Raw genomic sequence first — 26,637 nt, 5'->3', positions numbered from 1 at the left:
TTACTGTTATTGTTTGCTTGGTTTTGTATTTATTCTGCTTGGTGTTTTATAAGCTTTCTGGACCTGTGATTTGCTATCTGTCATTAGTTTTAAAAAGTTAGTAGTCAATATTACTTAATATATTTCATCTGTTCCATTCTCTTTTTCTTCTGCCTCCAGTATATAAAGTAAACATAAATTAACTCTTTTTAATTGTTTAGCAGTACATAGACATTCTGCTTTTTTATTTTCCTCCCTTTTCATTTCAGCTTGTGAATTTCTCAGCCATGTCTTGTTTACTTGTATACAGATGACCGAAAAAACTATTTTAAAATTTCTCTAATAGTGTTTCCAAAAACTAGAATTTTCTTTTGATTTTTTGTTAGTGGATACAAGGTGATATTTCACTGTAGTATTAACATGTATTTTGCTTATGATGTTGAGGATCTTTTCCTGTGCTTGTTGCACATTTGTGTATCTTTTTAAGAAAAAAAATGATTAAAAAAAAGTATAAATCAGTGAAATGGAAAACAAAAAGACAGAAAATCACAAAGCCACAAGTTGATTCTTGAAAAAGTTAACACATTTTTTAAGTATAAAAGTCTAAGCAAGAGAAAATATAAAGATAAAACACAAATTATTAATATTAGAAATGATATATAGAATTTCAATGCAGATCCTACATATATATTTTGAATCCCTTCTGTCCAAAAAATTAAATGACTTAGGTAAATTTTATAAATTTATTTTTAAAATAAATTTATATTTTAAAAATAAATTTATTAAAAGAGATGCAATAAAAAATCAACATTGCATATGACTCTTAAGGAAATTGAACTTGTACTTAAAAACATGCTATTAAGAAAAGAAACTCAGAGCCCAAATTGTTTCACTAGTGAATTCTGCCAAAAACTTACAGAGGAGACCAATAATACAGTTTTACAAAATAGAAGACAAACAAGAGCCTGAAAATGACATTATAAGAAAAATTATAGACAAACTACTCTTCATAGTAGACTAGAGAAAAGGAAACAATCAAAAGTAATATAAATTTTTAAAATGTTAAATAAGCCGAGCTCAGTGGCTCAGCCTGTAATCTCACGCTTTGGGAGTCCAAGGTGAGTGTATTGCCTGAGCCCACGGGTTCGAGATTCTCCTGGGCAACTTAGTGAGACCTCATCTCTACAATAAATCAAAAAAATTAGCCAGGTGTGGTAGCACGTGCCTGTGGTTCCAGCTACTTGGATTGCAGAGTGGGTTTATATTGGGATTACAAGTTTGTTTTGCCATTAACAAATTCATTAACATAATTCAACACATAAATAACAAATAAAATAAAGACTAGGCATAGGTTTTAAAAAAAATTTTCCTCTTTATGATAATTTACCCTGGAAACTAATAGTATGTGTTACTAGGCAAGCTACTTATGGTAGAATAATCTCTGACAGGTAAATTGCTTCTTTTCAATGGTAATTGTTAATACAGTAATCCCCCTTTCACTCTGGTTTTGCTTCCTAAGGCTCCAGTTATCCAGTCAACAACAGTCCAAAACTACTAAATAGAAAACACCAGGAATAAACTATCGATAACTGCCCCACCCAGACACGAATCCCGCCTTTTTCCAGCATCTTCACATTCTAGATGGTTCCCCTTCCTTATTCACTTTGTGGCCCTCTGGGTTAAATCATGGAGGGACCCTGCGACAGGTCTGTCTGTGCTTGTGTTCAAGCCATCCTTATTTTACCGAGCAGTTGTCCCAGAGCACAAGAGTCATGATGCTGGCAGTTCAGACATGCCAAAGAGAAGCTATAAAGTGCTTCCTTTAAGTGAAAAGATGGAAGCTCTTGACTTAATGAGGAAATTTTAAAAACTATATGCTGAGGTTGCTTAGATCTAGCATAAGAATGAATCTTCTATCTGTGAAATTGTGAAGAAGGAAAAAGAAGTTCCTGCCAATTTTGCTGTTGTACCTCAAGCTGCAAAATGTATGGCCACAATACAAGATAACTACTTAATTAAGATTAAAAAGGCAGTAAATCTGTGGGTGGAAGACAAGAGCCAAAACATGTTCCCACTGATAGCAATTGTGTTCAGTACTAACCAGGGTCTCAGGCATCCACTGCAGGTCTTGGAATGTATCCCCTATGGATAAGGGGGAATGTATTGCTGATGGCATTTTATACATTCTCCAGTTTTCTATCTTTCAGCTTTCTTGAATAAAGTAGCTTGTGACTGAGCATATTCTTTATGGGGACAATGGAAACTTTGGCTATGGAGTTATTACAGGAATTCATTTTCAGGGGGAGTGCAGTTTCTAGACCCCGAAAGCTTCTATACCTATGTAATTTTTGATAGGAATTCCCATTTATTGCTTTATATCTTGACTGCATTTTCCATGGCTCATATTTCAGACACTGAATCACCATTTCTTTTTTAGGTAGGTCTGTTTAATATCAGCTAATAAGTTTTATATATAACTTACTGACTCATGCAACTGTTCTTATATTGTCAACACAATCTTTTAACCCTTCAATGGTAATAATCTGTTCTTTTTTTTTAGCCAAACATTCTGTACTATGCATTTTTCTGATTGCATGAAAATAAAAATTTTTATTATATTTTAATAGATCACTATATGCAATTTATTGAAGTGTTATTTTTTAAAAGTCAGACAATACTAATCAATTGATTATAAATTAACCTTGCTACATGTGAAATTTGCAAAGCAGGTTATAGTTTATAATGATTCTATAAGGTTACCTGAGGCTACTTTTTTCTTCATTATTTTCTCTAATAAAACATTAAAACTACAAATTTGATCTCTTGAGTAAAAATAGCTAATATATTAATCCTGCTAAGGTCAAACTTTTTTTTTTTGGTAGGAAGGTACATGCCCTGCTGAGGGACCATAAATTGCTGCACTTCTCTAAGAGCGTTCAATTCCAGGAACAATATTCCCTGCCAGGTCCTAGCAGGTAAAAATGACTCACTTCTAAATCTAGTGAATATTCAGACACATTTAAAATATTAAAGTGTAGGTTTAGTAGATTTTTTTATGTCTAAGATATTTGATAAAATCTTCTGCAAAGATTATTGTCCCAAAATGGACTATTCAAATGAGCGTACTATAAGCACTTTTGATTAATTACTTACATTTTTTTAGGGTTAAGATGATTATGGCAATGTAATAAAATCTGCACATAGAAACAAATTTCCCCTCTTTCGGAAAATGCACATTTTTATTTTTACTCTCTAGAGCAACATCAGTTAAGTGTAGGCTATGACTCAACAATTTGTGCTGTGGTAACTAGAAAACTGATTTGAACTTTGATATTTTAAATTTCCTGTGACATTAGAGTTGATATTTTGACACTGAAACATAACACAGCTGATCTTTCTGGAAAAGGTCAGGAAAAGTGGTAATTCATATCAGTATAATATTAATAATAGTCAGACCCACTCTGACTCCTATAAGGAAGGATGGTGTAGAAAATTGGGAGGTGTAAGATGTTTAAATTATCGCAGACTCTTCTCATTTCTCACTCTCTGTGTCCTTATCTGTTGTTTTGACAATGGTTGCTTATCATGCCAATCCATCCACTTGTATAGACAGCCAATATTTGATTTTCACTATGATTTGGTAGCAGTCAGTCAGTATTCTCGCTGATTGCATTTTATACATTCTCCATTGTACTTAATCTCTGCAGACAGAACAAATAAAATCTTTCTAAACAACTAGACAAGATTATCTGTGTGCAAATCCTCTATGAATCTCTACAGGGTATTTCAAACTTATTCATAATATTATGCTTTAAATGCTTCATTACATTTATTAAATGTAAGCTGATTCAGGCAAGTGCTATGTACTATTCTGCTTATATTGGTCTATCTCCAGTTGATAGTTTGACACATAGTACGTACAATCAAGCTTAGTTGAATGTAATTGCATTTCTTTTCCATAGACCTCCATTTTAGTTCCTTCCAGTAGTTGTAATTTAATGCCTGTTCATCTCTTCAACATTCAACTTATTTCAACATTTCAGTGTCCCATCCATGTAAGTTTCCTCTTAGATTTATACACACACACACACACACATACACATACACACACACACACACACACACACACACACACATATATATTGAGTTGGATTCTCACTCTTGTCACCCAGGCTGGAGTGCAGTGGCATGTTCACAGTCAACACAGCCTTGACCTACTGGGGCTTAGGTAATCCTTTGGCCTCAGCCTTCCAAGTCTCCTGAACTGCAGACGCATGCCATCACACCTGGCTACTTTTTTGTGATTTATTGTAGAGAAGAAGTCTCACCAAGTTGCCTAGGCTGGTCTTGAACACCGGGGCTCAGGCAATCCTCTCGCCTCGGCCTCCCAAAGTACTGAGATGACAGGTTGAGCCACTGCACCCAGCCACCTCTCAGATATTTTAACATGTCTGTTCTGTTCAGGTTTTTGGTCTGTTTGTGTGCTAACAGTGTCAATCCCTTTAACATGGTTGACAGTCAGTGAGTGTGAGCTAGTTCATATACAATTACCCAGGACTGAGATGTTCTTTGCATACTCACACAGGCAGTGAGAAGTTTACCCCATTCTTTCAGAATTGGTCTCTACTCCCATCTCTGTCAAGAAACCTTTCAGAATTCTAATTATAATCCTTGCTGCTGTATTCAACCTCTCGTGGTAATGGTCAAGGCGAGAAATGGTGGCCTGCATCTAGGTTATGAAAGTGAAATGGAGAACAAACACCTTGATGTTTTGGAGATAGAGTCTCAAAATCGATAGTGATTCAGCTAGGGATGGTGTGGTCGACTGAATAACGGTCCCTCCAAATGTCCACATCGTAGTCTCAGTGGCCTGCAGATGTTACTTTATACATTAAAAGGGACTCTGCAGATCTGATTGAATTAAGTATTTTGAGATGTGGAGATTATCCAGAGTATCCAGGTGGGCTCAGTGCCATCACAAATGTCTTTATAACAGGGAAGCAGGAAGATTAGAACAAGAAGCAAGAAATTCAATGTTGGAAAAAAGAAATTGAAATAAGAGGAAGCAACCAGCCAGAACCCCAGGAATCCAGGCAAGCTCTAGGTGTAAGGGAACTACAATCCCCACTCACCCTTTCATTTTATTTTTGAGTCGGAGTCTCACTCGGTCGCCCAGACTGGAGTGCAGCGGCCGCTCCCGGCCACCGCAGCCTCAACCTGCTGGGCTCCGGCGATCCTTCCGCCTCAGCCTTCCGAGTAGCCGGAATTACAGGCGTGCGCCACCACGCCCGGCTGATTTTTTGATTTATTGTAGAGATGAGGTCTCGCTGCCCAGGCGGGTCTCGAACCCGCGGGCTCGACAATCCACTCACCTCAGCCTCCCAAGGTGCGGGATGACAGGCTGAGCCAAGCCTGTTTTAACATTACAAAACAGGAAGACCAGCTCTGATCCCCAGCTGGCTCACAGAGATGGGAAGGGAAGACCCAACCTACTCCCCACGGAGACCTCGCCCCTACCCCTGGGCTCACCTGCTTGGGAAAGTTTCCCACTCCTGGGCCCCCTTACCCTCCTCGCATATAAAAGATGCTTTCTGCTTCAAGTGGAGGTTGATGCCACTTTGATGTCAGCCCAGGTGTTTTACTTCTTTAAACGCCTTTGCTGAACATGGGGTATGGGCTCCTTTTCCCCGAACTTCACACTAGGATATGAAAAGAAGCAAGGGAACGATTCTTGCCTGAAGCCTCAAGAAGGACTGTCACACTGCTAACATGTTGGCTTCAGACTTCTGGCCTCCTTCACTTTGAGAGAATAAATGCATGATGTTCAGAGCCACAAATTTTGTGGTAACTTTTTTTAGCAGCAGCAATAGCAAACTGATATAGATGGAATGAAATTTCATGGGGTCTTGGAGGCAAACGGGAAGACAGACCTTCCAGGTCTACCCGACAGTGATGAGGTTTCTCTTCCCTTCTGTGTTGGGTGTTGGGTGGTGTCAGGGGAGACACAGAACGTTCCTCCTCATCCAGCAGTAATGAGGCCACTACCTTTCCACTACATGGAAAGCAGTAACGAAGCACTCCTATCTCCCCTGAGCAGGAAGATTTCGGTGGAAGATGAGTGCAGAACTGAAGTTTGTTCTGCCCATATGTCCGCAGAGAAAATTAAGACTGCTACCTCTACCTGGCAATAACAAGGTAGCACCTCCCTTCTTCTGAGGGAAACAGCCACAACGGAAAGTTTGTATAAGTGCCAGAGTCTCATAAACTAATATCCCAAATACCCAGGTTTCAATGGAAAATCACTCACTCGACCGAGCACCAAGAGGATCTCAACTTGAATGAGAAAAGATGATCCACAAATGACAATGCCGAGATGGTAGAGATGTCAGACATATCAGACGGACTTGAAAGCAGTCATTATTAAGATGCTTCCAGGGGCAGTTATAAAATATGCTTTGATAGTATATGGAACCCATATAAAAGTGAAAAGTCTCAGGAAAGAAAAGAAAAAAACCAAACAGACAACTTAGAACCTGAAATGACAATAACTAAATTTAAAGCTCCAATATATGCGTATAATGCCAGGATTGAGGGGCAGAAAACAAAAGAGTGAACTGGGAGATAGAATAATTTAAATGATCTAATCAGAATCACAAAGGTAATAGATCCCCCCCCAAAAAATTAACAGAGCCTCAGAGATGCAAGGCATTGTAACGAAATGCTTAACGTGTGTTATTAGACTGTTACAAGGAGAGGCGAAAGAAAATCTAGCTGAGCAAGTACTTGAGGAAATCATGGCTGAAACCCTCCCACATTTGGCAAAAGATGTAAACCAACGTGAACACACTCAAACATATCCGTAGCTAGACACATCATATGAAAACTTATGAAGCTAAGGACAAAAAATAAAATATCTTGAGGGCAGTGACAGAGACTTATGTGAAGGTAAAAACCAACGAGAATTTCAGCGGATTTCTCCTCGAGGGCCCCAAGGCCAGGAGGAAGAGGTACAACATTTTTCAAGTGCTTCAAGAAAAGTACTGTCAACTCAGAACTCGATTCCAGTGAAAATGTCCTTCAGGAGCAAAGAAGAAGCTATGACTTCAGACGAAGGGAAACATACAGAATCTGTCACCAGTAGCTGTACCCTAGAAGAATGGTGGAAAGCAATTCTCTAACCAGAATGATCGATGGCTGGACAAAGGGTTTATTAGAGCTGACACTGAAAGCATAATCCATAGAAGGAAAAGATAATCATATATAGGATCTCACTCAATTGTCTTTTCAATTTGCTTTGTGAAAGTCCCTGTTAAGAGGGTGACAGTCAAACTACACACTTCAAAAGCATATTTGCAAACCCCACTTGGGACAAGGAACTAGTGACTAGAACATATAAAGAATTCTTGAAATTGAACTGCAGAAACGAATACTCCATTATGAAATGAGAAGAGACATGACACATTTCACAGAAGACGCTGCAAACACGGGAAATAAATGCATGTCTAGCTTTCAACATTATTAGCCTTCAGTGAAATACAAGTCAAAACCGCATGTGGTATCACTACACCCCTATCAGCAAGGATAAAAGAAAGACAGTAACGCCATCGAATGCTGATAGAGATGCCTGGACATTGGATCATTCACACAGGGCTCATAGCAATGTAAAACTGTACTGAAAAATCTAGAAAACAGGAGGGCGGGTTTCCTAAAAAGCTAAACATTTTACAACCATATGACTCAGCATTGGCATGCCTGGATGTTTGCCCCAGAGAAACGCAAACTGACATTTGCATTTACCTGCAAAATCTGTTCAAGGATGTTTAGAGCGGTTTTTTCATAACAACCAAAAACTAGGCTATAGTTTCAAAAGTAATAGTATTAGTACATAACAGTGTGACCATCTGCAAGTACTTTTTAGGGTTTATACTCTTGGTTCACACTCTACTAGCCATCTCACTTTTAGAACTATGAAGTCAAAAAGTAAAAGAATAAAATTGCTACTCTTAAAAAAAAATAAAGTCATGAGGTATGAAGTACGACCCATTTTACAAATAAATTTACTGGGACTAGGAGGTTTAAATGACTTGTCCAATATAACAGAACCAGGACAACAATCAAACCCAGAGTCTTCGTTAAAAACCCATAACTTCTTTTTGCCAGGAGTGACGGAGAGTCACATAAGGGTCTTGGAAGTGGATACAACTCTTTGTTTTCATTTCTGAACATGTCCTTCTTTTTTTCCGTATTTTCTACGGAAGTGTTAAGGACTTTTTGAAACAGCTTATTTTTTGTTAAGGAACATTATTGGGGTCAATTTTGATCAGTAACTTTTCCTGCCATATACTTTTTCCAAGCGTTTTCTCTTCAACCAAATGAGTTTTATAAGAAGGAAGGATTGTCCAGAGGATTGTATGCTTTTCCTTTTATTTTTATATGTTAGCATTTCCATATAATTTAAGGATTTAAAATAATTGCTAAATAACAGAATCTGCCTCTATTGAAAAAGAAGCAGCAACAAAGATTATAATTCACCAAGAAGGTGAGAATGAAAATGCTGTCCGTCGTCACACAGGCTTGCTTTCTCACTGGGTTCAGAACTGAGCAACCAGCACCCAAAACCATGTCCATAAGATAAAAGCAATTTCAAGTTAGTCCTTTACAAATGGTTTTAAGAATATATTTTTCTACAACTTCAAAATGACATGTACTTTATCTTAATATACACGACTCCATTTTGATTGGTAGAGTACACTTTATGATTTACTTTGTAATATACACAGTGATAGATTATAGTTCATTTCTGTGTGTAAATATACCTTATGCAGAAGGAGATTTGTTGTATTTTTTTTTTTAATTTTGAGGCTATTGTGAATAGTTCCACAATAATAACCTTTGATATGTCTTTTGGTGACTATATGTCCCCATGTTAGTTCATGAGATACGTATGAGTGGAATCATTGATTCACAAAGTATGCATACACTCAACTTTACCAGACTCTACCAAACAGTTTTTGGATACAATTGTTCTAGTTTGCATTCCCACTAACAGTGTATGAGAGTGTCAGTTGTTAGATATCTTGGAAAACACTTGGGTCAAGTTTTTCATTTTAGTATTACGGGTGACTGTGAGAGACATTGCACTGTGGTTTAAATTTACATTTCTCAGATAGAGAATAAGGCTGAGTACTGTTTCCCATGTTTATTGGACCTTTAGATATCCTCATATGGGAAATGTCTATGCAAGATTTTTGTTCATATTAACAGAAAATTTTCTTCTTCTTTATACTGATTTTTTGGAGTTCATTGTATATCCTGAATGAGCATATTGTCTGATCTATATATTCAGAGATAAATATAGCAATATCTTTCTATATATATATATATGAATATCTATCTTTTCATCTGTAGAAATGATTATCTTCCATGTCTCTCTGGACTACCTTTTCACTTAATTAATGTCATTTGATCCGAAGTTCTTATTTCTAAATGTGATACAGCAAAATTTTATTTGTGGTTATGCCTTTTTTTCCCTCCTTTAAGAAATGTTGCCTTCTCTAAGATCATAAGAATAATCTTCTATGTACAGCTCTTAAGGTTTTATTGTTTCACTCTTCATATTTAGATTTATAATTAAAATGAATTTATTTATTATAAATGAAATCAATTAGAATCAAGAGTTCTTTTTAAAACTGTTGAATCAAGATTTACTTTTTTAAAACTTTTTTTTAATTGAGAAAGCAGGATTTGTAGAGAGGACAGAAAAGCTTCTTTGCAGTGTTACTTGTTTTGCATCACCAGGTGAAGTACTTCTGTTTTTATTCTTGTTTTACTTCCACAGTCCCTCATCGACAATCACTTTGTACTAGATTTTCACATACATTATATAAATTTGCCATAATTTCAACTCATCAAGTTATAAAAAAATTTTTTTTGGTAATCAATATTTTTTATTATGATATTGTGGGGTACAGTTAAGGGTTAGGTATATAAATATGCTTTGTTCCGGCACCCTTGTTGATAAGGGGTGTCTCCCCATTCCCAGATAGATAGTGACTACCGTTAATCCCACCTCCACCCCCCCCACAGTTTCCCACCACTGTCAGTCATTTTCTTTTTTTCTTTGTTTATTTTTTTTGAGTTGAAGTCTCACTCTGTCACCCAGACTGGAGTGCAGTGGCCGCTCCCGGCCACCGCAACCTCGACCTGCTGGGCTCCGGTGATCCTTCCGCCTCTTATAGTATTACAGTGGATGTTCAAGGTCCACTATATGAGTGAGAACATGTGGTACTCAGATCTTTGTTTCTGTGGAATAGAGTAGCTACCTGATAATTTCATATGATTTACACTTGTTTGTTAATAATTACCGACAAATACATGTATTCACATCTGCGTATACATGTATATATTTACAGAAAAAAAAATTTCTTTTACACAAATTGCAGATAAAACAATAACATTTGCATGTTAGTTTGGATGTGTTTATCCATTTGGTTAGACCAAAGTCTTACCAAATTTTCTGAAAATAAATGTATATTTTTCTAAATATTAAAATGGTCATTTTAAGTTAGAGTCTTCTATGATTTAGAGGGCTATGATTATCTCTTTGTTAAAAGTATTATAATATCATTCTACACCAAGAATATAGGCTTCTAGTGTTCAGAAGTCTGTACACACCTTTAAAAGATAATTTTTAAATATAATATTTATAGACTGAGTTATTACGCATTACATTTTCTTCTTAGTTGAAATGATATAAATGTGCAAGATTCCTAAAATAAATATAATTTTCTCTAAAAACAGCGAAGTTCCTCCAAAATCTCATAGGATCCACAATCTTTCATTAATCTTCTTAAACAGCCCACAGTTAATTGCAAAACAAAGTAATCAGCTTGTTCATTTTTATGAGACAACATTGGGCAGTGTGAATGCATAATGATTTTTAATTATCTATTGAAGGAAACCCATCTGCATTCTTTCAATTTTTTTTTTGTTTAATTGGCAGGTAGCACTGTATGTTTTTATCCTGTGCACAAGGTATATTGAATTATTTATAGCATGGATTGCTTAAATTTAGCTAAGTAACACATTCATTTTTAAGAGTCAACAAGAGCACATAAAATCTACTACTCTAAATTTTTCAAAAATACATCATCATTAATTGCAATCACCTTGATGTAAAATAGATCTCTTGAAATATATTCTTTCTACCAAACTGCAATTCTGTGTTCTTTGGCCCAAACGAATATTTTTAATGTAACTTTTAATTATTCAAGGTCTTTTGTTGCAAGCAAAATTCTTCATGTAATTTTTGACATTTTCTTATATCGCAGAAAGCTGAACAGGACCAACTGTAAAACTATTTGAAGACAAATTTAAATCTGTAAACATGAATTAGCTCATTGTTTGTTTTTGGATAGCCCCGCAAATGTATCCAAATATCGATGCAGGTAAAGCTGATGATATCCTGCAAACATTAAGCTTTTTCCTGCAGAACCATGCTCATACTGACTAGTAAGCTATTTTGCAAGACTTTTTCAGTCTTGCGGCCTTCCTTCTGTTTAGCCACATTTTAGCTGATGATGAACTGTATATCCAATGATGGTCACATAAGATGTGAAGACCTTCCAGACGGACAAAGGGCAGAGATAGAAGAAAGTGGTTTTGATCATCCTGATCCTGTGCAGGCCTAAACAGTGTGTGTGTCTTAGGTTTTCACCAAAAAGCAAACCTTTCTAAAAATCAAAATCAGGGTGAGCAGCGTGGAGAACAAAGCAAGATGATGAGCCAACAGCTGGAGTGTGAGTCTTTGCCCGGGTGAGTGTGCATAAGGGTTAATCTGCATCTCTTATGAGTGCAAGTGGGTGAGCAAATATCCAGAGGGGAGACACGAGATCTCGTCCCCGGGGACCCCTGTAGAAGCAATTGCAACTTACCACTGCTCTGAAGGTGGCGTCCACCACACACAGAAACACCTGCCATTCCCTGGGCATCTCTCGGGAAAGGGCTGCAGAGATCAGCTGCCTCTGGGCACCTGGCACCTGGCCCATACCACCACCTGGGGCAACAGGCCAGGCACTGGCAGCAGGAACCGTGGGGAAAGTGTGGGGAGGAGATCTGGAGCTGAGCCCTGCCGGAGGAGAAGACATGGATCGATGCCATTTTCTCGGTCCCAGAAGCCAGTCAGAGACTGGCCTTCGCCCGCCAAGTTCTGAGCAGCCTGCATCCGGAGACTGAGAGGCCATCCCTGCACCCCTCTGAGATTGACCATGGCTTGCCCAGAGAGGATGCTCCCAGAGCAATGGTATGGGAGAGAGATGCCCCCTCCCACCCTGGACCAAACACAGACCCGGGCAATCGTAGTGGGAGACCTAGCAGCAGGTGAGTCGGGATCTGACTCACCCCTTTCCCTGGAGCCGTCCATAGAGTGTCTGACTCACGTGGAGAGCAGCCCCAACATGCTGAGAGCAGAGAGGAGGATCTTCCAAACCTGCTCTCCATGGCCGTGGCCAAAGGCCCCTGGCACGTGGGTCATGCCATTAAAAAACAAAAAAAGAAAAAGAAAGGAACCTGAAGTTCCAGAAATGACTACAAGAGGGAGGTCTTTTCTTTCTTTTTAATTCTTTTCTTTTTTTTTTTGGCCGGCTCTTTCCACACATATCCTTCTGTATGTGTCTTCTGACTTGATTTGCCCCCTTTTCTCTTTTTCTTCCTCTTTTTTTGTGCATGGGTATTTTTGGGGATGAGCATATCTTTGATTTTTTAAAAAAAATTATTTTTCATTTGTTAGTTGGTTTGCTTGTTTATTCATTAGTTTGCTTCCTTGTTTGCTTTTCTTCTTTTCCTTCTTTCTCTTCATCTGTCCTCCTTCTTCCTTCTTTCTTTCTCTGTTCTTTTCTCTTATCTCATTTTGGTTTCGGGGACTATAAATATGCTCCCTCCACATGGACAGGTTGTAAGGTGGTGAGAAGTGAGTTCCAGGGGGTCGCTTCTGAACTGTGGCGCCCCCATTGCACCTTAATCAAACCTAAAAACTGAAAAAAAACACAGCCTCCCACCCTTAGCCCAGTTTTAAAATGACCAAATTCAGAGGCTCTAGCTAAGAAGGAAGGATAGAGAGTTGAGCAAACAGAAGTGACATCTATTTCCTCTCTCACAGATCCAAAGAGAGAGAGAAAGGGAGGGGAGACCATCATGAATGAAGAAGAATGGATCGAAGAACATAGGTGCCCCTCAGGCCTCTGGAAAGACAACACCTGAGATTACAGACTTTTGAATTCAAACGATGAAGAGTCTCCAGAATGACTGATCTCAAGCCATAAACCCAGACACCAAGATACAGGCAGAGAAAATGAATAGAAATGAGGAGAGACAAGAGGAAAGAATAAAAGAGTTGATAACTGAAATGATGTCAATGAATAATACAGTAAATGTAATAAATAACAAACTGACAAGCATGGAAGGCAGAATTAACCAAGCAAAAGAAAAAAATCCAGATCTTGAAGATCAAAATACAGAACTAACCCAATCTGTTAAAAACATGGAAAGAAAGATTTAAAAGATGGAAGAAAGCCTTCAAGAGATGTACGATTGTATTAAGAGACCAAACTTTCACCTGATTGGTGTCCCTGAAGCAGAAAAGGGGAATTAGAGCACCCTGGAGGAGACGTTCCATGAGGTCATTTTTTTAAAACTTCCTGCACATTATTACAGATGCTACCATCCAAACACAAGAGAGTCAGAAAACCCCTGCAAGGCACCAAATGAGAAGATCAACTCCTAAAGATACTAATTCACTTACACAAAGTAGGTAAAAGGTAAAAAATCCTAAAGGCAGTGAGAGAGAAATCTCAGACTACATACCGGATAAGACCAATTAGAATAGCAGCAGACTTATTGACAGAAACACTACAGGTTAGAAGACACTGGAGTCCAATCTTCAAAGTTCCTAAAGATAAAAAACTCCAGTCAAAAATTTTCTACCCAGCTAAGTTGGCTTCATCAGTGATGGAGAATTGAAATCCTTCCCAGGCATTCAATCCTTAAAAATTTATGCTGCCTCTATACCAACTCTACAAGAGACACTTAAGAAGATATCAAACATAGAAAAAAGAAGAAAAAAAGATCGACCATATGATTCCAAGAATCCAGGAAAACAGAGAGCCATCACTGCATGCATTATGACTGCAAAGCTGACAGCATACACATATATCAACTGAAAAATCAAAAGAAACCAACCAATAAACAACAAATAACTTTATAAGAATCTCATGACAGGGATAAACTCTCACATCTCAATAACCAGCTTGAACGTGAATGGACTGAATGCACCACGGAAAAGACATAGAATGGCAAACTGTGTTTAAAAATATGACCCTACTACATGCTGCCTACAAGAGTCACATGTCACTATAAACGACACTCACGGATTCAGAGTCAAAGAATGAAAAACAAATTTTCAGAAAACAGAACATAAAAGAAGGGAGGAGTCATAATTTTAATGTCAGACAAAACATCCCTTAAGTTAAAATTTTTAAAAGATATTGAAGAACACTGCATAATGATAAGATGTTCAATTCATTAACAGTAAATCTCCATCCCAAACATATATGCACCGAACACAGGAGCACCATCTTTCATAAACCAGCTCCTAAGAAAACTAAAAAAAAAAAAGTGGGATTGGCCATTGAGGGAAGCTGCCGGGGGTGGGGGGTTGGGCACACCTCATCCACATGGTACCTGCATCATGAACATTTGCATACCTAACCCTGAATGGGACCCCACATCTTTAAACTACAAAATTTTAAGGTCAAAAAAATAAAAAAGAAAACTAAAAAAAGGTATTGACTCTAACACCATCCAAGCTGGGGAACGAAATGCCCCACTAACAACCCTAGTTAGATCAACCAGGCAAAAAATCAACAAGGCGATGCAGAACCTCAACCTGACACTCAACCAAATGGACTTAACATATATCTACAGAACACTCCGCCCAACAACCATGGAATATGCATTCTACTCATCACCACATGGAACATACTCCAAGATCAACCACATCTTCAGCCATAAATCAAACATAAGCATTTCAGAAGCTCAAAATACTACCATTCACCTTCTCAGACCAGAGTAGAATAAAAATAAATACCAAAACCAGCAAAATTCCCCCCAAACCCACAAAGACATGGACACTAAACAGCATGATGCTGAACAGCTCCTGGAGCAACACAGAAATCAAAACAGAAATGAAAAGATACCTGAAAACAAATGAAAATAAAGACACATCTGCCAGGCTCGGTGGCTCAGCCTGTAATCCCATGCCTTGGGGGGCTGAGGGGAGTGGATTGCCTGAGCCCACAGCTTCGAGACCCGCCTGGGCAACTTGGCGAGACCTCCTCTCTACAATAAGTCAAAAAGTTAGCCGGGTGTGGTGGCATGCGCCTGCAGTTCCAGCTACTTGGAAGGCTGAGGCAGAAGTATTGCCGGAGTCCAGCAGGTCGAGGCTGCGGTGGCCGGGAGTGCCACTGCAATCCAGTATGGGCGACAGAGTGAGACTCCTACACACACACAAAAAAACCAGAAAGACACATCTTACCAACATTTCTGAGATACCATGAAAACAGTACTAAGAGGATAATATGTATCACTATGAACACACATCAAGAAAATAGGAAGAATAACAAGTTATTGTAATAACAAGTTAACAACCTAACAAATCACTACCTAAGGGAGTTGGAACGGCAAGACCACCCTAATTTTGGCAGAAGAATCCAGATCACCAAAATAAAAGCTAAAATACTGAACATAGAAGAAAAACATACTATTAAAAATGATTCTGTATGATTCTATACTTTGTAAATTCAAGATAATCCTTCAAAAACCTCCTTGCCCTGATAAAAGACTTGAAAAAGTCTCAGGATACAAAATAAATGTGCAGAAGACAGTAATATTCTTATACATCAACAACAAACAAAGTAAACCAAATAAAAAACATAGTCCCTTTCACAATAACCACAAAAGAAAAAAAGAAATGCCTTGGCACCTTCCTAACCAGAGAAGTGTAAGACTTTTACAATGAAAACTACAAAACACTGCTCAAAGAAATCAAAGATGACACAAACAAATGGAAAAATACTCGAAGCTCATGGATAGGAAGAATCAACATTGTTAAGATGTCCAACTTACCAAAGGCAATGAACAGATTTAATGCAATACCCATTAAATTACCAATATCATTCTTTCAGACCTGGAAACAATACAGAAATTCATATGGAAACAAATGACCACGAATAGCCAAAACAATCCTCAACAGAAGAAACAAAGTGGGAAGTATCACACTTCCAGACTTTAAACTTTACGATAAGGCTACAATAATCCAAATAGCATGGTATAGTTACAAGAACATGCAAATAGACCAATGGAACAGGATAACAATTCCGGAAGCAAAACTGCAATTTCTCAACCAACTCATCTTCAACGAAGCCTCGACCAACAACCACTGGGCAGTGGACAACCTATTCAGTGAATTGTGCTGGGAAAACTGGCTGATCACATGCAGTAGAATGAAGCAGGACCCTTACCTATCCCCATATACAAAAATCAACTCTAAATGGATCAAAGACCTAAACAAAAAACCTCAAACTTAAAGAACACCAGAAAATGCAGAAAACACCCTTATGGAAATTGGAATAGGCGACCAATTTTTTTTTATCAAACCCCAAATAAGAGATAGGATAGACAAGTGGAGCTTCATCAAACTGAAAAGCTTCTGTAAAGCAAAAGAGACTATCAAGAGAGTGGAGAGACCACTCACAGAATGGGAAAAAATATTTGCAAACTGTCTATCTGACAATGGTCTAACATCCAGGATCTACAAGGAACTCAAATGTGCCAAAATGAAAAAAAACAAACAAACAGTCCTATGGGCAAATGATATGAACAGGCATTTCTCAAAAGAAAACACATGAGCAACCAACAGATACATGAAAAAATGCTCAGCCTCACTAGTCATCAAAGAAATGCAAATTAAAACCACACTGAGATATCACCTAACTCCAGTCAGAATGACCATCACCAATAACTCAAAAAAACAACAGATGCTAGAAAGGGTGCAGGGTGAAAGGAACACTTCTCCACTCTTGGTGGAAGCATAAACTAATACTACTTCTGTTGAAAACAGTGTGGTGATTCCTAAAAGATCTAAAAGTCAACCTTCCGTATGACCCAGCAATCTCCCTTCTGGGATTATATCCGAAGGAACTCAGATAACTCTGTTACAAAGATACCGGCGCAGGCATGTTTATTGCAGCATTATTTACAATAGCAAAAACATGAAACCAACCGTGCTGTCCATCAAAAATGGACTGCATAAAAAAGACATGGTACGTACACATGACGGACTATGACATAGCCATAAAGAAGGACAAAGTTATGGACCTCACAGCAACTTGGATGGACTGAGAGTCTATAATACCAGTGCTCTGTCACAGAAACAAAGAACTGAGTGTCACATGTTTTCACTCATAAGCAGACCCTGAACATTTATCATAATACTATAAGAAAGGAATTGGCAGTAGTGGGAAACTGCTGGGTTGCGGAGCGGGAGCACATAATATCCCTAAGTGTACCTGATATCAAACTAGACAAAGCCCGGTCCAGAGGGAGGCCCAAACTTTGCCTGTATAATGACCAGTTGTATACCTAATCCTGAACTGTACTCCAAGTCTTTAAAATTAAATCAGATTTTTAATAAATTAAAAATAGAACAAAATTTATAGAATGAAGATATTAAAATATTTTTGTATAACTGGTCATGGTGTGTGCATTTTAAGTTAACTGTTATGAAAAAAGATTCAAGAAGTTAAAAAAATGTAAAAGTTTGTAAGATCAAAGTTTACAGTACGCTAAGATTAATTGATTATTGAATAAAAATATTTTTTATAAATTTAGTGTAGCCTAAGTGTAGTGTGTTTATAAAGTCCATAATAGTGTACAGTAATGTTCTGGATCTTCATGCTGACTCACCACTCACTCACTGACTCACTTGGTGAAACATCCAGTCCTGCTAGTTTCATTCGTGATAAATGCCCTAAAAATGTGTACCCTTTTGATCTTGGACACCTTACTTTTATGGTGCCTTTTCTACACTTAGACATGTTTAGATACACAAATACCCTTGTGTGGAAATTGCCTACAATATTCAGCACAGTGACAAGCTGTACAAGTGTGTAGCCCAGGAACAAAAGTCTACATGTAGCTAGGTGTGCACTAGGCTGGACTCCCTAGGTTTGTGTAAGGACACTCTGTGATGCTCACACAGTGATGAAATTGCCTAAGTATTCATTTCTGATGGTATAGCCCCATCATTAAGTGGCTGTAATTCTAATTCCTGAAAAACTCAAATATACTTGGGCACCTTTTTATTATCTCTGTGTACTCTGCCTATCAGATTCAGCCCCAGGCCCACTCAGGCTAACTACTGACCGTTTTGAATGATTTATGGTTTCAACACTACCCAGGAGATATACTCCCAGGGATTCTTGGTCTAGATGTACATAAATTTCTGACTTAACTACTTTGATGAAAGTGATTGACAAACAGACACTTGTAAGGATTAAGGAGATAAATCAATTTATAAATCTAAACCAGTCACGTATAGAGATACAGCCTAAATAAATAATGCATAGAATTTTTGAGACCATCTCATTCTCAGAGCACAACTATGCAGAATTTATATTCTAGCTTACTAATGATAGAAGTGGAAAATTGATGAAAAAATTCACTTTTCTCACAGCATTAGATATTTTTTCTTCTTTACATTTCTACAGATCTATCACTTGCAAGTTATCTTTTCTTACACTGTCAGATAACTTAATCTCCTTCAGTACTATAAAATGCTGAGATAGTATACGCGCAATGCAAATATTTAACATAAATATTATGATTTAAAGTGGTCGTGAGTGTTGCTTAAATTTTTATTTGGTAGACTCCAGTATAGACATCCAATGGATTATTTATATGTGAAAAATTAATTTTAACTAGGTTGATGCCAAATAAAAATGATATGCAAGAGTAAAGAAAGCACATTAAGAATCTACTCTTGTAAGTAGTTAAGTAATCACTAGAGAATAGCCTGCTACTGAAATAACCCCATATATTGCCAGAAAAATAACTGACATGAGATGCCCCAGATGGTGCTAAAGAAAACTTGTCAACTCGTTCTTAACATCTGGGTCACAGAATTGCCAGGCCTTCCCATAGGTGATATTTCCCAGGTGAGAGGAAATAGGGAGGTAAACATCATGCACCAAGAACTAGGAGCCTGGTTTTATTGTAATCATGTTATTACTTAAAGACACTTTAATTTCATCTACAATTACAGCAATCTTTTCTGGCTGTTTATGGAAGTTTAAAACTGTTAAAAACTTATGGAAGTTTAAAACTGTTACTAAATACCAGCCTAATTCAAAAGGTTTTTACCTATTTTGCACCCAAATTAGTCCCAAGTTTTATACTCATATCTATCTATACACTATCCAGTTTTTCATGCAGTCCTTATTTTACTCTGAGGCAATATACTTTTCTAGTTTTGGGGGGGTTTTTTTGAAGTACCAATAACATCAAAGCTATAATTACAGATATAATAGCAATGCTTCATATTTCTAAGTTGCTTATTTAAAACATTATCTACTGATAATGCAAACATATTTCTAGACTTCTTCTCACTGGCTACTCTCACTAGAAAGAATAAAAATTATATAAAATATCCATGTCTGACTATGGTTTTGTAGCTAGACCAACCCTGTGACATGATTTGGGCCAAAAAGGATTTAAGAATTATAATGGCGAAGTCTAGGAAGGTCTTGGTCTACCTAGCAAAGGGGGAGCGTTTTCATCTGGTACCACTTCGCATTTCCCTTCCTGTTTCCTTCCTTGAAAGCCGTCAGAGTGTTGAGAGCTATCTCAAGCATATTACAATGATGAGCTGACAATGGAAAGAAAAGATTTCCAGAACGGCTGTGAGAAGCTTTGCAAATCCTCTTCCCTGTAAAACAATCACTTATTGGAAAAAATACAAGAAGCAACCACCTAAAATCTCTGAAAGTTGATCAAATGGCATACAGAAAATGGAAAAACAGTCACTCAAGAACATCTACTAATTCTGTATGAACAGCAAGAGTCTGGCATTTGAACCACAACCTACTTCCACTCACTTTTTATGGAATCTCTGCCCTGACAGTTCAGCCAGGGAATAGAGATTCCTTTCTCCACCAGCACCAGTCTGAGACGGGCGTTTTTTCCTAGTCAGAGCATGGCATGAGCAGCTATCATCCTCACGTCTCAGTTATCTGTGTAGCAGTCTTATTATGGTAAGGTGCGACAAGCGGAGTGGGTTCCCGTCCCTCAGTCAGGTGCCACACATAAGGGAACACATCTATTTGGACTCATGAGACTCACAACACCAGGGCCCAGGTCGCTCAGGCCACAGCACACTAGCGTGGCCGAGTTTCCAGACTGAGAGAATGATGAAAAGTTCAGGGACGATCAGCCCTCTCCCCCACCCCAAGGCTCATTCTCAGAACAATGGTGTCACCCATGGAAATCAAACACAGGACGTGCAAAAAGAAAAAGCCTGAAAAATTTAAACCATATAGGAGGAAATGAAAAGCAAGTGCCAGAAACTATCTTACACAGAGCTCAGAGTTTAGATTTAGCAGACAAAAAACTTCAGAACGGCTATTATTAGCTTGTTCAAATAACTACCAGAAGGTTTATCTAAAGAATAAAAAGTGAGGTATGATGGCAAGTTTTCAACAGCTGGAGAATATTCATGTAAAAATATAAACTATTAAAAAATTGAATTTTATAGTTGACAAGTACCAAAAAAAAATTACTGGGATGGCTCATTAGTGGATTTGAGCTGATAGAAGAAAGAATAAATGAACTTGATGAAAAAGTAATAGATATTGCATGATCAGAAAAGCAAGTCATAAGAATGAATAAAAAACAAAACCTTAGAAAAATGTGGTGCAACTTAAACATGCCAATAAGCACAATAAGAGTACCAAAAAAAAAAAAAAAAAAAAAGGAGAAAGAAGAAAGGACAGAACAGCATTCAAAAAAGAATGACATAAAAACACTAATCCACACACTTAAAAAGAAGAACAAATCCCAAGTGGAGATAAATGTGGAATTATTCTCACCCAGAAACAGTATTTTCAAAAGGTTAAAAGCCAAAAATAAAGAGAAATTATTGAACATAGCAAGAGGGAAAAAAAAATTACTCATCACAAACAAAGGTACTAAAATAATGTTATCAATTGCTGTCCCATAAGAAACAATAAGTGCCAGAAGGCAGTGAGATGGTGTATTAAAAATGCTTTAAAAAGGATGGTGTTCGGTCCCTTTTTCTTTCTCCTTTTTTGGTACTACCGAAACTGAAAGAAAAATTAATACTAATTCCTCATAAACTTACAAAGAACTGAAAATATAGAAAACATCCCAAATTATTGCATGAGGCTAGTATTACCCAAATATTAAAGAAAGACACATTCACAAGCGAAAACTACAGACTAATGCCTCTTATTAAAATAAACATAAAATTGCTCAAATACTAATAAACTCAATCCAGTGACATGTAAAATATATTACACATTTTGAACAAGTAAGATATGAGAGAGGACCAAAAAATCCTGGAAGTTATTTATTAAAAAAAATGTTTAAGCTTCAGTCACCTTCAATGTACTATCTGATGCGATACACCTACCAAGATGTTTTTTTCACTGCTCAAAACAGTTTGTGAACTCATCAATTTTGATGCTTTTTAGTGCTTTTTCCGTTTTTACGTTTAACTCTTCTACATTGACAAAACATTTCCCTTTGAGGACCTTTTTCATTTGGGAAACAAAGAAAAAGTCAGATGAGTAGAGAGGGTGGAGCACTGGTGTCATGACCTTTGGAGTCCAAAAATGGCTGAAAACTCAGGGCAGTGTGCACAGGTTGCTTGTAAACCAACCATCATGAAATAAGCAAACACATTGAAAGAATAGCCAAAAAATATTCACTGAAGCTAAACACAGTCTATCACAACAATGCTACCAGGTACACTGATGCCAATGGACTCCTAGAACACTTACCTAGTGGGCCTGTCCTTCAAAAAATAATTTTAGACTTTTTTGGGTCCCCCTTGTATATTCCAGAAGCGCAAGATGAATTTAACATCTGATATAGATCAATGCAACGTGCCATATTAATAGAAGACAAAAACCGCATTCCCATCTGAATAGACTCAGAAAAACCACCAGACAAAACCCAACACCCATTCATAATAAAAACACTTGACAAGTTACGACTAGAAGTGACCTTCCTCAATACGACACATGACATGTATGAAACGCCCATAGTTAACAACATAATAAATGGTTACAGACAATGCTTTCACTCTACTACCAGAAAGAAGGTTGTGATGTTCTCTCTCACCACCCTGTTCTACAGTGTACTGCAGATTCCAGCCAGAAAAAAATTAAGCAAGGGGAAAAAAAATCCAGTTAGAAAGGAAGAAGCAAAACAATCTCTATTTGCGGATGACAAGATATTTTATATAAGCAATCCCTAAAATTCACTAAAACACTATTAGAACTAGTAAACGTATTCAGAAAAAATTGAAGGATGTAAGCTCAATGTGCAATAAATAATTGTATTTCTATATATTAGCCTTGAGTAATCCAAAAATAAAGCTAAGAAGCAATATTTTATATAACAACATCAAAAAGTCACAAATACATAGAAATACATTTCTCAAAACAAGTGCAATATTTGTAAACTGTAAATAACCAAATAAACCAAATATTGCCAAAAGAAATTAAGATCTAAATTATTCATAGAACATAGAGTTAATGTTGTTAGAATGGCAATACTCCCTCAAAGTTTATACATATTCAACACAATTCTATCAAAATCCCAGCTAGGTTTTTTGAAGAAGTTGACAAGCTGAGCCTAAAATTCATATGAAAAGGCAAGAGAACCAGAATGGTTTGTAAAACAATCTTGAAATAGAAAATCAAAGTTGGAGGATTCACACATCCCTATTTTAAAAACTACAGGAACCAAGACATCATGGTAGTGAAATAAGAATAAGTATATGGATAAATGGGTCAGAACTAAGAATTTAGAAATTAATCCTAATATCTATGAACAATAGGCCTTTGGCAAATAATTCTCAACCATGACACCAAAAGCATGATACATAAACTTTTCTTCTGGGAAAAATCCTGTCAAAAGGATGCAAAGGCAAGAGGCAGACTCAGAAAAAAAGATTTGCAAACCACTTATCTGATGGAAGTCTGGTATCTAGAATGTATAAAGAGCACTCATCAGTAGAAAACAATCTAACCCAAAGATGGAAAAAAGTAGTCAAGATTCATTTCACCACAGGCTATTTGAGGCAAATAAGCATGTGAAAAGATATTCAAAATCACCAGCCATGAGGAAATTACGAATTAAGACCATGATGAGATGTCATCGCATACATATTAAAACAGCAATTTAAACAATATATATTGTATTGACAACAAAAAATGCTGGCCAGGATTTGTAGCAACTGTCATTATCGAGCATGGCTGATGGGAATTTAGAATTGTACAGCCACTCTGTAAAAGAGTTTTACCGTTTCTTAATCTAAAATATAAACAAGCATACAATTAATACATGATCCTACATTTGCACTATTGGATATTCATTCCAGGGAAATGAAACATACGTGCACACAGAAACATGCACAGGATAGCTCACAGAAACTGTATTTGAAATGCCCCCAAACTGGAAATAGCCAAAATGTTTCTCAATATGTGAATGATTAAATATATGTATATGCTCATATGAAATACCAGTCACCACTCAACAGAATTAACTGTCAATACACACAACTTGGATGGATCTCAAAGGCATTGTGCTAAGTGAAAAAGACTTATCTTAAAATGCTGCATACTATATGATTCAATTTATATAACATTCTCCATATGATCTGATGAAGGGGTCCAGCCCCACAAGGGTCGTGAGATTTCCTGAAGGAGAGACAGATAGGCGAAGGATGAAGATAATATACTCGGACACCTGCTTCCTGAACAGATGACAATTTAATGTTAGTTAACACAGAGCTTTTATACCATTTGTAAAGGGGCAAGACAAAGAAAATTCCTTCACGTACATATCTTCTAAAAGTTACCATCTAGTGGTCTTAGCAACAAACAAACCAAGATCCCTATAAACATTCAGACAACAAGTCTTATTCATAAAGCCAACCATGATACTTTCAGTCCAATGTCCTGAATTACAGTCCTTGAAATGTCTCAAGAAAGTTTCTAAGCATTCATTTCTTCATGTGTCAGGAGTTTTCCCATCTTAGGCTTTTATGTCCTTCAGAGCGTTGTAATCACCTCCCTTGTCCAGATGTCCTTGTTACTTTTCTCTTATCTTGCAGTGCTTGTTTCTAAAGAGAACTCAAAAGAAGTTTTTTGTTTCCCAGGCCCCCAAGGTTGCTTTCTGTCTTTAACTGATCTATCATAAAAGTGTCTGATTATTATATTATGAGTTCAGTGAAAACCTACTCTATAAATGTTAACTTAGAGTCTTAACTATTGAATTAAGTAAAAACCTTAACATTAATCTTTATTCTAAGTCAGTGAAAACAGTGTTATAAATCACCTACATAACTCCTAGATAAGTGTTAGAACTTATAATGAATTCATAATGAACTTACTATAAACTTGTGCTTCTAAAAAACCTTATGTCTAAACACTAGACTGCATAATCCTAAATCAAATGAGTGAATATACTTATATCATTTATTACTTAAGCAATATCTAGTAACTTATAACCAAGTGAAAGAAAGCATTCTTGATGTGCTTCAGAGTTTAACCCTTGCATATGTTAGAAAAGGCCAAACAGCATAGTGGGAAATGGAAAAATAAACCATGACATTTCCAGGTTAGCTGTGAGTACTTCACATAAGCATGCCATTTTCTTCTTCCACGACTGCACAGAATTCTTCGGTGGTATCAAACAGCAAAGGTGGAAGACAGAAGGGCCTCAGCTTCCTGGGCTCGCCCCACGGCCCGGGGTCTCCGGCCCACCGGGACCCTGTCAATCAGGTGGCCCTCTGTGGCTGGCTCCCAACAACCCCATTCTAGAAATGGGGAACAAGAGTAGCAACCGTGAGCAAGGGTGAGGCATTGAGACCACAAAGAGGTCGCACAAGGAAGATTTTCGTGAAGATGCAGTCGTTTTGTGTCTAGGTTGCAGGGGGGGCTACATAAACACGCCCCTAAGACAAAATGATACAGAACTTAGGCATTAAACCAAGACCAAATTTCCTGTTTTGACTTTGTATTATAATTGAAAGAAGTTGGGCGCCAGTAATGACTCCACACCCGGCCAGGACCAAGAGATTTATTAAAGTGGCGGTGACAAGGAAAAAGGGAAAGGGTCTGTGGAGAGAGAGAGAGGAAGTGGGAGAGAGGCGGGGAGAGAGCTGCAGAGAGGGAGAGAGCAACAGAGAGAGAGAGAGAAAGAGAGTGTACCACATTTTTTTATCCAGTCCTCTTTTGTAGGGCAACACAGTTGGTTCCATGTTCTTGCTATTGTGAGCAATGCTGCGATAATCATATTCAGGTAAATGCAGGTATCTTTTTCATAGAGTGATTTGAGTTCCTCCAGGTATATTCCCAGCAGGGGGAATGCAGGGTTGTATGGAAGGTTGATTTTTAGATCTTTTAGGAATAGCCAAACTGTTTACCACAGAGGTGATATTATTAGTTTACCTTCCCACCAACAGTGTAGAAGTGTCCCTTTTTGCTGCATCCTCTCCAGCATCTATTGTTTTTTGAGTTATTGATGATTGCCATCCTGGCTGAAGTTAGGTGGTATCTCGGTATAGTTTTAATTTGTATTTCTTTGATGACTAGTAAGGCTGAGCATTTTTTAATGCATCAGTTGGCAGCTTGTAAGTCTTCTTTTGAGAAGTGCCTAGTCATAATCTTTTAACCACTTTGTAACGGGGATGTTTGTTTTTTTCTTTTCAGCACGTTTGAGTTCCTTGTAGATCCTAGATGTTAGACCTTTGTCAGACATACAGTTGTCAAAGGCTTTTTCCCAGTCTGTGGGCTGTCTCCCTGCTCTCTTGATGGTTTCTTTGGCTTTGCAGAAGCTTATCAGTTTGATGAGGTCCCATTTACCTATCTTATTTCTTATGCCATGTTCACTTGGTGTTTTGATCAGGAATTGGTTGCCAGTTCCAATTTCCATAAGGATGTCTCCTGTATTTTCTAAGGTTCTTATAGTCTGAGGTTTTACACTTAGTTCTTTGATTCATTTAGAGTTGATTTTTGTGTACGGTGATAGGTAGGGGTCATTCTACCAAAAAGATACCTGCACACGCGTGTTTCTTGCAGCTTTATTCACAATATCAAAAACATGGAACCAACCATGCTACCCATAAAAGCTGGACTGGATTTAAAAAATGTGATACATATACACAATGGAATATTATGCAACCATAAAGGACAAACATATGGACTTCGCAGCAACTTGGATAGATTTAGAGTCTATCATACTCAGTGATCTTCACAGAAACAAAGCACAGAGTACCATATGTTCTCACTCATAAGC

The sequence above is a fragment of the Carlito syrichta genome, unplaced genomic scaffold, assembly GCF_000164805.1.
Source record: "Carlito syrichta isolate Samal-C Ts95f unplaced genomic scaffold, Tarsius_syrichta-2.0.1 Scaffold303580, whole genome shotgun sequence".
In the NCBI taxonomy this organism is placed as follows: domain Eukaryota; kingdom Metazoa; phylum Chordata; class Mammalia; order Primates; family Tarsiidae; genus Carlito; species Carlito syrichta.
Note: the sequence above shows the minus strand (reverse complement) of the source record.